The following is an 11,018-nucleotide window of genomic DNA, read 5'->3' as shown; positions in this document are numbered from 1 at the left end:
CTCCTTTCGCTTTAAATCTGGCAGCGAGCGACACATGGAGCCGCATTGTGGGCCCCGCGCATGCGCGCCGGGCCGGGCCGGGCCGGGCCCCCTCCGCGGCCCAGGCAGGGCCCGCGCTCGACCGGCGGCGCGGGGACAAAGGGAAGGGGCGGGAGACGGGAGCAGCGGCGCGGGGCTGAGGTGCGGGGCTGCTCCCCGCCGCGGGCCCGGCGCCCCGGCTCTTCCCGTCCCCGGGCCCAGTCTCCACAACTCCTCCTTCCCTGCACCCGTCCCGCCCTCTCGCCCCCGGCGGAGCCCCCTCGCTCCTCCCTGTAGACTGCCCCCCGCAGCACGCGGCGAGCAGCCCCTCTCGCCCTCCCCAGGGCGGGCCCTCCACCACCCCTCCCCTCCGCCCCGGTCCTGCCCGGTTCTCTCCCCACAGTCAGGGCCTGCAGAGCCCCCAGCTCTCCTCCTGACAACAAAGGGGGAAGCGGCCTCCCCCTCCCGGCCCGCCCTCCACGGCGCAGGGTACCGGAGGTGAGGGTGGGAGAGGGGAGGCGGGACGGGGGCACCTCAGGTCCTCACAGGAAGGTGAGCGGAGGGGGCGAGTCGCCCCGGCCCCGAAGTACCTCTTCCAGGGGGGCTCCCTCGCTCCGTCCTCCGCCGCTTCTCTGTGCCTGACAAACACCCCCTCACACCAGAGGGCTCCCCGCACACAACCCCCGCACAGCGGGGAGCGAAGCCGAGGCTCCCGTCTACCTTGCCCGCGCCGGGCAGACAGGGCTGCAACAGCGGCGCGGGGCGGGAGGGGGGGGGGCGGCAGGCGAGCAACGTCGTTGCCAAATCCCACTTCCCTGCCGGGACGGGGGCAGCGAAGGAAACGCTTCCCCGCCATGCCGGCCCTCCGCACCCCTCCCCCCGGCTGCCCTGGCAGCGATCGCCGGCAGGCTCCCCCTCCCCCCCTCGGCCTAGTTCCCTCAGCTCCCGGCTGGGCAGCAGAGCGGCGGGGGGGCTGTAATCTCCCCTTCCCTCTCGCACACGCACCCCGCCGCCCGCCCGCCCCCTCCCCGAGCCGGCGCCCCTTCCCCCATAACAGGCCCCGGTTCCTGAGAGCCCGGCCGGCCTCCGCTCCCCGACAAGGGATCGGCTCACCTCTCCCCGCCTCCCCGCTCTCTGGACCGGCCGCCGGCCCTTCCGCGCCGCCATCTTGAGAGGGCGGGGAAGGCAGGGGGGAGCCTTCCTTCGGCCGCCATGCTGGGAAGGTCCCCTCTGCGCTTCCCCCTTTTTAAAGCCTGCAGTGAGGGAAGAGAAGTCTGTTATGAGGAATGTCCTCAGGAGGGACAGAGTGCGCCCTCCTCCACAGCGCGGTGGTTCTGCTACCTGCCTCTGCTTGGCACCTCTGAGGGCAGAGGGGCTTCTCCTGAGGGACAGCTTGCTGCTCCCTGCGAGACACGCGTCTTCCGTCAGCTGCCACTCTGTACAACGGTATTACACACAGGGCAGCAAGTAACAGAAGTTATCTGGGCATTGTCTCTCCTTAGAGTGCTGCTATTTCCACAGCCCTACAAAACACACCGTTTTCTTGAGGAGGGGATAGAAAGAGCAGCTAAATAGCACAGGCTAAAAAAGAGTTGGCTGCTGGATAGGAGTTGCAAATGCAGGTTTGCTGCAAAATGTAAGAGACTGTGGGTGTGATGGGGATGCTTGTGTGAGGGGGAGCATACCACTGTGGTGAAGATGTGCCCAGGAACGAGAAGGAGGTCTAAATGCTTAAGTCAAAGCCCTTCTTGTGCTTGTGAGGTAAAGGGGCTCTCCAGCAGTAGTTTATCCCGGAAGGACATAGGCTTGATTTTGCATCTCCACCAAAAGCCTTCAGAATAGGAGCTTTTGGAAGGTGACTGCAAGTCACGACAGGCACAGCTGACAGAGGTAAAAAGTTTATCCCAAAGAACTAAGTAAATGGTCAGGAAAGGACTGACACAAATGCCAATTGTATATTCATGTGTTGACTGTGAAAAATATACTGTGCTAAATAGGTGTGTGAGACTAAAATGAAAGGAATGGGCCAGCTCTGCTCCTCTGCCATTGGCTTTGAGTATTCTGTTGGATTCTTTGATTTTACATTTTAATTCTCATGCAAAAACAGTTTCTGGCTAATTGGATGAACCATTATTGCCAGTGACATAAAGCAGAAAACACCCTGCCCTACTGCAGAAAGAAATGACTACAAAGGGATTTATCCTGTATTTGTTTGCCAAAATACTCAAATTTTCTACAGAAACAACCCCCTTTATTTTTTTCTGCTACAAAGGGTTTATTTTGTTTGTGAACAACAAAATCAGCTTGCAATGAAGGAAAGAGATGATGAAGAAGAGAGATGTTTTTAGTTGGCAATGCTAAAGTCTTTTCCCATGCTGCAATTTGTAAGGCCTAATATAGTCTGAGAGTTTCATTACTGGGCTAGTACAATTAATCAGAATACTATTCTCAGATATGCTTGCAGTTCTGATTAAATCTGTCTTCTTCAATGATTAAACTAGGATGATACAAGACATACCACGGTGTACAATACTGTTACTGAAATCCATCTCATAAAGGGTGTTCTTAGCCAAAGAAAATCTCTGTAGACTTTCTTCTTTGTACGCTGACTCTAATTCCCAAATGTATTTTGTATTTGTATTTTGCATTGCTTCAGACAGGTTCATTCGATCTTAAAAAACAATCTATCCATTTTAACATAGAAGTCTATCATGTTCAAGTGCATTTTGTAAATTTACTATGCTAAGAGACAGTCACCCAGATTGGAATCGAGGCATGTTGATGGGAAGCGACACTATTGTGGATGGTATTTCTCTTTCAGGAATAAAAGGCAGGCTTTGTTCCCAATGTCAGTTAAGCCAGCACTAAATTAACTCACTCAACTTTCTGTACCTGATGTCAGTTCAGGCACGAGTACATGTTTCTGACAGCTCTATTAATAGAGGACCTAACTACAGCGCTGAAGACTGAAAGGTTATATGAAACAATTCTATTTCTATTACATTCTGTTAATCAAAATCATCCTGAATTGTTCACCGTTAGGTCACTCACTGGCAGTTATCTTAACAAGTGAAGTGTTTTATGGTCTCCTATGGCTTGTGTGTTATTTTCCTTGTAAGGAACATAAGAGGCTGTGGGTAGAGAAAGAAAGGATATGCTTTAAGCTGGCATGGATGACCTGGATTCCTTTATTCTAGCAGCAGATTCAACCCTAGTTTATAAGAGCAATAGGTGTTTCATCATAGGAATCACTAGCAACTTAAAGTACTTTAATCTTGCTCTGTCAAATCACCTTGTGTGCAGCTGCAAAATGTAGAATATGGCTCTGGTGGTGAGGGCAGGTGTGTGACCGAGACATACACTAGTTTCATGTTACCTTACAGCCATAACGACTCTATGGAATCCTGTCATGAAAATGAAGCCATCGTGCCACAGCAGTGTGGAACTAGGTTGGCTCACAGTTCATGTTGCCTGTCCATAAACACAACATGCTATCTGAAAAGAGAGAAAAGCCTTTCCCAGGCTGGATGAACTGATCTGAAGTGTCCTGTTAATATCTACTTTTTGTAATTCCTATGCACTAACACCTCATCCTACTATTTGCTGAGGCAACAAGCAGTACATTTTAGGAAAAGATCTCGAGAGAGGAGAGATTGTATTCTTAAATCTGTTTTACTGTGTCTGTGACACAGCCTCTCTGCAACTGTCTCTCCAATCTCTGCATTAAATGGAAGGGCAATAAGACTTTAGATTATTTTCTCTTCCCTGAGATATTTCTTGTATAATGCCTGTTCGGATGCTACATCCATTTGCTGTGGTCCTTACTGCATTAAACTTTTCCCTTGGCAAGGGTATATTATCATAATCACTCTTCTTGCGGTTAGAATAGGAAATCCTGGAAGTTTTCCTGTCACCTTAAAAAGGGTCAAGGTTTCACATTCAGCATCTTGCTTTTCTTGAATATGCTGTCTTTTCTTTGACTTTCTCCCTCAATTCCTCATTCACAACACGAATCACAGATTACACTAGTAGTTTCTGCTCAGTGGAGAGTCTTCCAGCTGGATTCACACCGTTAGCAACATTTGCTCCCCTACTTTAACTTCTTGGCAAAAAAAAAAAAAGCTGATGGTAAGATAGATATAGCTCCCTGCAACATGTTCTTCAATGTTAATCTGGTTTTACATGCTGGAGTCACTGAAAAGACATTTTAAATGGTAGCAATGTGAGGTATCATTTTTTAGGATTAAAAAATGTTCCTGTTAGGCAAACAGGAACCATTTATATACCCATTATAACATCTGCTGGCTTGAGTTTCTTGAAGTTTATATCTAGCAAAAAAGCAACTTGTTTTCTTAAAGGTTAAACGCTAATTATTTTTAAGTATTTATATTCTGGAATCAAATTGTCATCAGGAAATAGTACCATTTTGTTATGCTGTGGTGTACCAGTCTACCCCCCTTATAGCTGCTTTTTTGCTGTGCATTTGCTGATACCTTAGCTTGCTTTAAGGAGTCTCTCTTTGACTAAACCTTGACTGAGTTTGTTACTGAGTAGTAAAAAACAGATTACTTCTTCATATATTCTATGCAAAGGTATGCAAAGGTAACACTTGTACAGGACCATGGATATGTATCATAAAGGCAAATGCTCTGAAATTCCTTGTTAAGAGAGAATTTGGGGAAAAGAAGGCAGTGATTCACTGTACTTTTTCTTCAACTCATAGCTCCCTGCTGGCTTGAATAAGAATGTAACAAGGACTAAAAGCTGTTTTGTTTTCAGTTAGATATGACCTATAAATAAAGTAGGAGACTAAACCTGGGCTGAGAACATCAGTCTGGGCACAGATATTTTGCCCAAGTTCAAGGCTACTCCTACATAACAGGTTCAAAAGTTTAACTGTTACTCAGATGTTTGGCTCATTTTTCAATGGGAAGGCTGGGGGGGGGGGGGGGGGGGGGGTGAGGAAGTGGAGTTTCCTGGAAAAAATCGACTGGTGAATCAGTAGCATGGCAAACAGAGAAACCTGGTATGGGAATTGCTGCAGCTGCTACGATGCATCTCTTCAGAACATACCTGCACACAGAGTATGATGAAAATGTCTGTATTTACTTGTACTGTAACAATTTTTAGCTTCTCCAACTAAGATCAGAGTCCCACTGGGTTAACAGTAATCCATAACAATATCCTGTAGAGGTAAGAATTTCCATTCTTCCCTAAGAGTCTAAGTAGTTAGCAGGGACATGTGTGGCAGTCCATGGTGCTAAAGATACCAGAGCAAGCTTGTACTGGATCCAGAAATAGGAGCTTGTCCTGTCTTCCACTGCTGATACATGAAACCACAATGGCTTTAATGTTCAAACCTCACCATGGATCTATCTCTCTGTCATTCCTTCATAAATCCAGCAGTATTCCACCTCAGTCACTGGCCACAGATAAAGATTTTGTTTGTGGCAGGAAGTATGGAAAATGATTGCTTGAGCAAGGGCGAAGGCACAATGGCGAAGACTATGTTGTTCACTGGAGAGTGACACCTAAACAAAGTGTTTTGACATGACTTTGGGGTAAGATTTCTGGTACGAATCAACCTTGACAGGAATGGTCATGGTAAAACAGTCTCTGGAATTGCAGGAAATCCTTTCAGAGTCTGATGGAGTCAGGCTTTTGGTAGGAAGGCTCTATTTAAGACCTGGGTAACCCAGAATGACCTTGTTCTAAACTTTAATTGTACAAACTGAAACTATTACTTGAACAGATAGCATTCTCAGCTGGGAAATGGAGACTTTGCCTGGGCATTCATGTTAGGATCAGGGTAAAGTGCCTACCTAGAGGTGTTCACTTTACACAACACAGGCATAATTTCTTCCCTCATTATTAGTGAGGAATGAAAGCAGCAGAAATTCAAGTAAAGCTGAAAGGCTGGCTTGAATGCCAGAATAGTTATGGGAAGGGTTAAACTAAAATGAAAATTGCAGTTTTCTAGCTCCTATTTCTAAAGAAGTGAGTGTGCGAAAGTTTTCCTTGATTAGGTATCCCAGAAATTTTATTTCATTTACAGGAGAAGGAGTATGTTTATCGTAGTTTATTCAAACTCCTACTGGTTAAAGGAAAGCACAGACAGTGCTGCTAACTGAAGTAAGGTAGTGAGAGCTTGGGTGGCAGAGGAGGAAGCTGTCCATATAAGCAAAACCCCAAATACTGAAGCGCCCAGCACTTTTGGTTGTGAGGGCAGTGCTGAAGAGATGAAGCAGAAAAGGGCTAAGACTGACCCCCATTGCAGCTTTTCTGAAATAGACCAGTTGCCCATTAGAAATGCAGAGCCCAGTAGCGCTAAGAGGATGCAGAGGAAGATGATAAAAAGCCTGAGACACATCCAGAGAAATACTCGACATGTCCATGGGCACAATCTGACATAATGCACAAGGTCTGGTGCCCAATACTTTGGAAAGGACAGGGCATTCTTTCCACGGGAAAACTGAGAGAATTAACCATGAGTTAAGATTCTTCAGTATTTTGAGAATTTTTATCAACAAGAAGCTTACCAGTAACGTGCCAGGGGCAATCAGTGTCCAACTCAAGACAGTTGACATCTTGCTTATTTTCCCAAACAAGGGTTTTGCTTTGGCTGCAAGAGACGTCCATGTGGTGTTTTTGTTGTTTCTTGATTGCAGAGATTTGGCTGTAGGATTACTGGTTTTTGAGTCTTTGGAGGAGGTGAGGATGGTTTTAATAGTGATGTCATTTTGGCCTCTTGTGGGATTGATGGGTCCTCTGCTCCTCCCATTTGATCCCCTTGTGTCTCAGCCTGACCCATTACTTTGGCTTTCAATATGTCCTCGGCCCATTTCTTGGGTGTGAAACTTTGGGGTTGAAAGGTGTCTGAGTCGGCTTTGAAGGAGACTCTTTTGGCATCAAACCCATTGCATCTAAGGCCTGAAGTGGAAACATCACTCCCATTCCAATTCCTCCAGCATGCCTCAGGAACATGTTCATAAGTAACTTGCCTCCATCAGCTCTGGTTTCTGACATTGCCAGGTGCTGTCCTTGTCCCATGATGTACAAAGACAAGGTATTGCTGTTCCCAAGGCTGTACTGCTCCCACAAATGATATCTTGTGTTTCGTTTCACACCTGTACAGTATTCCTGCCTTAAATAATTTATGTAGATATAATTAAACTATTTCCTGGTGACATTTTTCATGGCCCAGGTATTCATTAACTTTGACTCTCTCATTCATTGGAAAGTAAGAAATGCCCTTTGGTCAGCATCAAGCCAGGGTCAAATATTTCCAAGCTCTACTAGGAGCCTCCTGAGTAATGTTTAACGAAAAACCCATTTCAGTAATGTCAGGTACTTTGAATGAGGATTAAATGTACATCCCAATAATTGATATAACCCTGTCAATTTTCCTGAAGAATGTTTACCATTCTTATACCCTCCTAGGAGAAGGGGATTTTCTCCCACCTCTGCTAGGAGATGACCTAGAAGATGTCTGGCACGATCTCAGAGACACTCAATGGGATGAGGATCCGTATACTGATTTACCTCTCCTGACCACTCTTCTGCAATAATTTTGTCCTCACTTTCTCACCTAAAACTAAACTCCCTTTGTGCACTGCCTTTCCTCTCTGGTGCCCACTCTAGGGCGTGCTGGAGCACAGCCCACAGAGTGCAAACATCTGGCCCCTGCTCCCACAGCCGAGAAGCCAGGACAGAAAGCTGCTGCTGGGCATCTTCTATGCACAGTAAGCACAACAGTGCCATCAGCACTGCTCTTGCTCCTCGCTTTCCCACTTAAAACTAAACTCCATCTGTGTACTGCTGTTTTGCTGACAGACAGGGTATGCCACAAAGTAACCACACTCTATCTGTATAATATGCAGAGTTTATTAAACAAGCACACTGAAGCCAGTAAACGTATTAAAAACACGCACACTAATGTGAATTAGGTAAATATCTCTATATATATTGAATAAGTACAATAAGACCAATCAGAGATACATAAGTAGAGTACCGGAGAAAGTTAGCAATGTGTCAGATCATTACTGCATAGAAACAACAGAGAATAAGAAGAAATACATTACCAGTCACCACTGAATCATCACCCAGGCCCACACTTCCAGCTGGGAAGCCGTGTTGCAGCCGATGCCAGGAGTCTCAGGTAATTGGAAAGATTCTGATGCGGTGCACCCACCCACAGGTGAGGCTTCTCTCATGGCCACATGAGGGTCCCGCTTTTATACCCGTACCAAAACAACCGGCTTTAAGACAGCTCTCTAATCGTTTACTCGTGTTACCCTCCACACACCACCGAGCTCGTACACGGCCAAACCCGGCTGGGCCATTCACACACGCACGTGGCCCCGCTCCCTCCCGCACAGCGCCAGGCCTCGCACGGACACCCGCCTCCCGCCGCTCCGGCCGTGCCGCAACACCTGCTGCCACGGCCCTCACCGGCGGAAAGCTCCCGCCTCGGCCCAGGGGACGCCGCTCCCCGCCGCCTCCGGCCACAGCGCACCGCTACCCTCCGGCCGGAGCTTGCAGCGACGGGGATACGGAGGATGTGTAGAGGCGGTGACAGGGGAAGCAAGGCAAGGCGGATTCAGCCAATGAGAACACACCGCGGGGCGGCCCCGGCCAAACGGGTTGCAGCGCTGAGCGAACCCGGCCAATGGGGAGGCAGCGCGGGGCAGCGCAGAGCGCAGCGGCCCGTCCGCACGGCAGCCGCTGTTGCCGCCGTGTCCATTGTCAGCAGCACGCACGGGACCTGCGTGAGCATCCTCCTCTGCCCCCAGCTCTCAGCAGAAAGACCTGAAGGGACATGAGGGCTGTACGTCTCCATGCAACACATTTATCTCCAGCAAGGGAAACCTAGATTACAACAGGTGCTCGTGATGGGCTGTCCCCTAAGACCTCAAGAGAAGTCTGCGATGCCCGTATTAGCTATAAAGACCAAATCTTGCTCTGCCTGCATAAAAAAAACCAGATCAGTTCTGAGCACAGATTTCCTCTGTGTTTCCCTGCGTTTGATTTCCCTGTGTTTGCCTTCCCTGTGTTTGATTCCTGGGCCAGGGCACAGGTGCTGCTTTCCAGCACCCTCTGCTTGACCCATCACTAAGTGTCCCCTCTGACTGAAGATGCTTCCCATGCTGCTGCAGCACAAAGAATTGCCTTGGCAACAGCAACCAGAGGAGTCTTTAAGCTGTCAAGCAGAGGTGGATGGGCTGAACAAAGCACCTATGGTGCTCCCCAACCTCAGGGATGGCAGCGGCATAATCTGTAGGGCTGGGAGAGGGCAGGTGGGGAAGCCGGGGGCAAGGCACAGGCAGGATGGGGCAGCCGCAGGCTGCACGTGCCAGAGCTCCTGCCCTTGCATGACCGTTTCCTTTCAGTCACCTGCAGCTCCCCCAGACTCTGCCCACAAAAGGCTCCCTTGAGCAGCCCCCTCAAAGACCTCAGCCAGCCCCAGTGCTACAGCTGTGCCCACTGCATGGCAGCACTGGCCATGGGGAACGGGAAAAAAGGTGAGTGTAGGTGGGGCCCAGCTCTGTGCCGGATTGGATGGGCCACCGGTGCGGGCCTGCTCCGATGCCAGGCAGAGCTCATGCCAACACTTCCTCAGCTGAAAGAGAGGAGAGGAAACGCCGTGTGCCCACGGCGGAGAGGGTCCCGTGGCACAGCGCGAGATGTGGCCACATGCGGCACCCTGTGTGGTTTGTGGTTCGGGTGGGCAGCGTGCAAGGAGCGTCCGTGGTGGTGGGAAGGGGCCGCTGGCCCGTGGAGCCCCAGCGGGCTCTTGTGACAGCTTCTCCATGGATCTCCTGGGGCCAAGCTGCTGCCCCAGGGCATCGCAAGGCTGGTCCTCGGCAAAGCAGGTCCTCGGCTTAAGGCCCTGTCCCTGCCTCTGCCCTCCGGGATGGGCATCCAGAGAGGAGTGAGAAGGGACAACCCCCTTGGTGCAGGCCAAAGCCTCTGCTGGGAGCTGCTCCTGACTTGTCTCCTCCTGCAGCTGTCGAGAGGCCTGAGAAGCCCCCGAGCCCACCACCTTCAGTGGGGAAAGGAAGGCCACGCAGGAGGAGCATCTGCCTGCTGGTGCCTGGCAAGACCTCACCCACTGGCAGCTGCCTGCCTTGGGGCAGGAGGTCTCGGCCTTGGCTGGGTGGGACGTGAGGCTCTCCCCTGCCCCGGTGCGTGGTGGCTGGGCGTGACTGCTGCCCGCTGCTGGAGCAGGTAGTGGCCTGGGCAAGGCCGCCGTGCCCTCGGAGCCAAGCCGGGGCCAAAACGAATCAGTGCAACTCATGGGTCTGGCTCTCTCTTGGCAGTTCCCTGCCCTCAGCTGAATCTCTCTTGGCAGTTCCCTGAGCTGAGTACCCCATTGTGGAGGAGATCCTAGAGAGGGAGAGGGAGGCAGCATGGCAGCACCCTCAATGGCTCTTGGGACCTAAGGCTGATAAGGGCAGACTGGGAACGCAAAGGGCACGGCGAGGAGGAGAAAGCCATGGCCTGGCCTGGCCTGGCAGGGCAGCGGGTGCCTGTGTAGCACAGGCTGAGGAAGCTTCTGGACCTGGGCTCTGATGCTCTTAGAGACTGGTACAGTCCCTCCCAGCAGCCATCACCCAGGGCTCCTCAGGCACCGGGCGCACACGGGCAGCGTCCATGACCACAGCATCGGTCACCCAGCCCAGGAGCGGGAGCGCGCCCGTGTTGCCAGGTGAGCCGGAGGGGACGGGGCTTCTGCAGGAGGTGAAGGGCAGGGCTTTGTTTAGGCAGCAGCTTTGCTGCCGGACCTGGCTGAGCTTTGCCGTGCAAAGGGAAGGTGCTTCCCTCACTCGCTGCCCCAGGCCCCAGCCCTGGGGGGTGCAGGGGAATCTGAAACGCCGCTCCTTGCCCTCTCTCGATGCACTGGATGCGTCGGCTCCTGCGGGTGCTGCCAGCTCCCTGCAGCCGGGCTCTGCCTCCTCTGCCGACCCCGGCTCACAGAGGTGTGCTGCTTTCCAGGGACT

The 11,018-nt window shown here is 51.0% G+C and overlaps 1 long non-coding RNA gene across 1 annotated transcript; it reads right to left on the bottom strand.

Annotated features, from left to right (window-relative positions):
- Positions 1–6,030: 6,030 nt before the first annotated feature.
- On the bottom strand, positions 6,031–8,573 carry LOC134160948 (uncharacterized). The gene is made up of 2 exons (XR_009963750.1): positions 8,100–8,573; positions 6,031–7,145 (listed from the first exon to the last, which is right to left on the bottom strand). It is a non-coding gene; the product is annotated as an uncharacterized LOC134160948 (long non-coding RNA).
- Between the last annotated feature and the right edge of the window lie 2,445 nt (positions 8,574–11,018).

Source organism: Pezoporus occidentalis, unplaced genomic scaffold (assembly GCF_034315485.1).
Source record: "Pezoporus occidentalis ecotype Australia unplaced genomic scaffold, CSIRO_AGI_Poc_V1 ctg1665, whole genome shotgun sequence".
NCBI lineage: Eukaryota > Metazoa > Chordata > Aves > Psittaciformes > Psittacidae > Pezoporus > Pezoporus occidentalis.
Note: the sequence above shows the minus strand (reverse complement) of the source record. Positions and strands in the feature narration are given on the sequence as shown.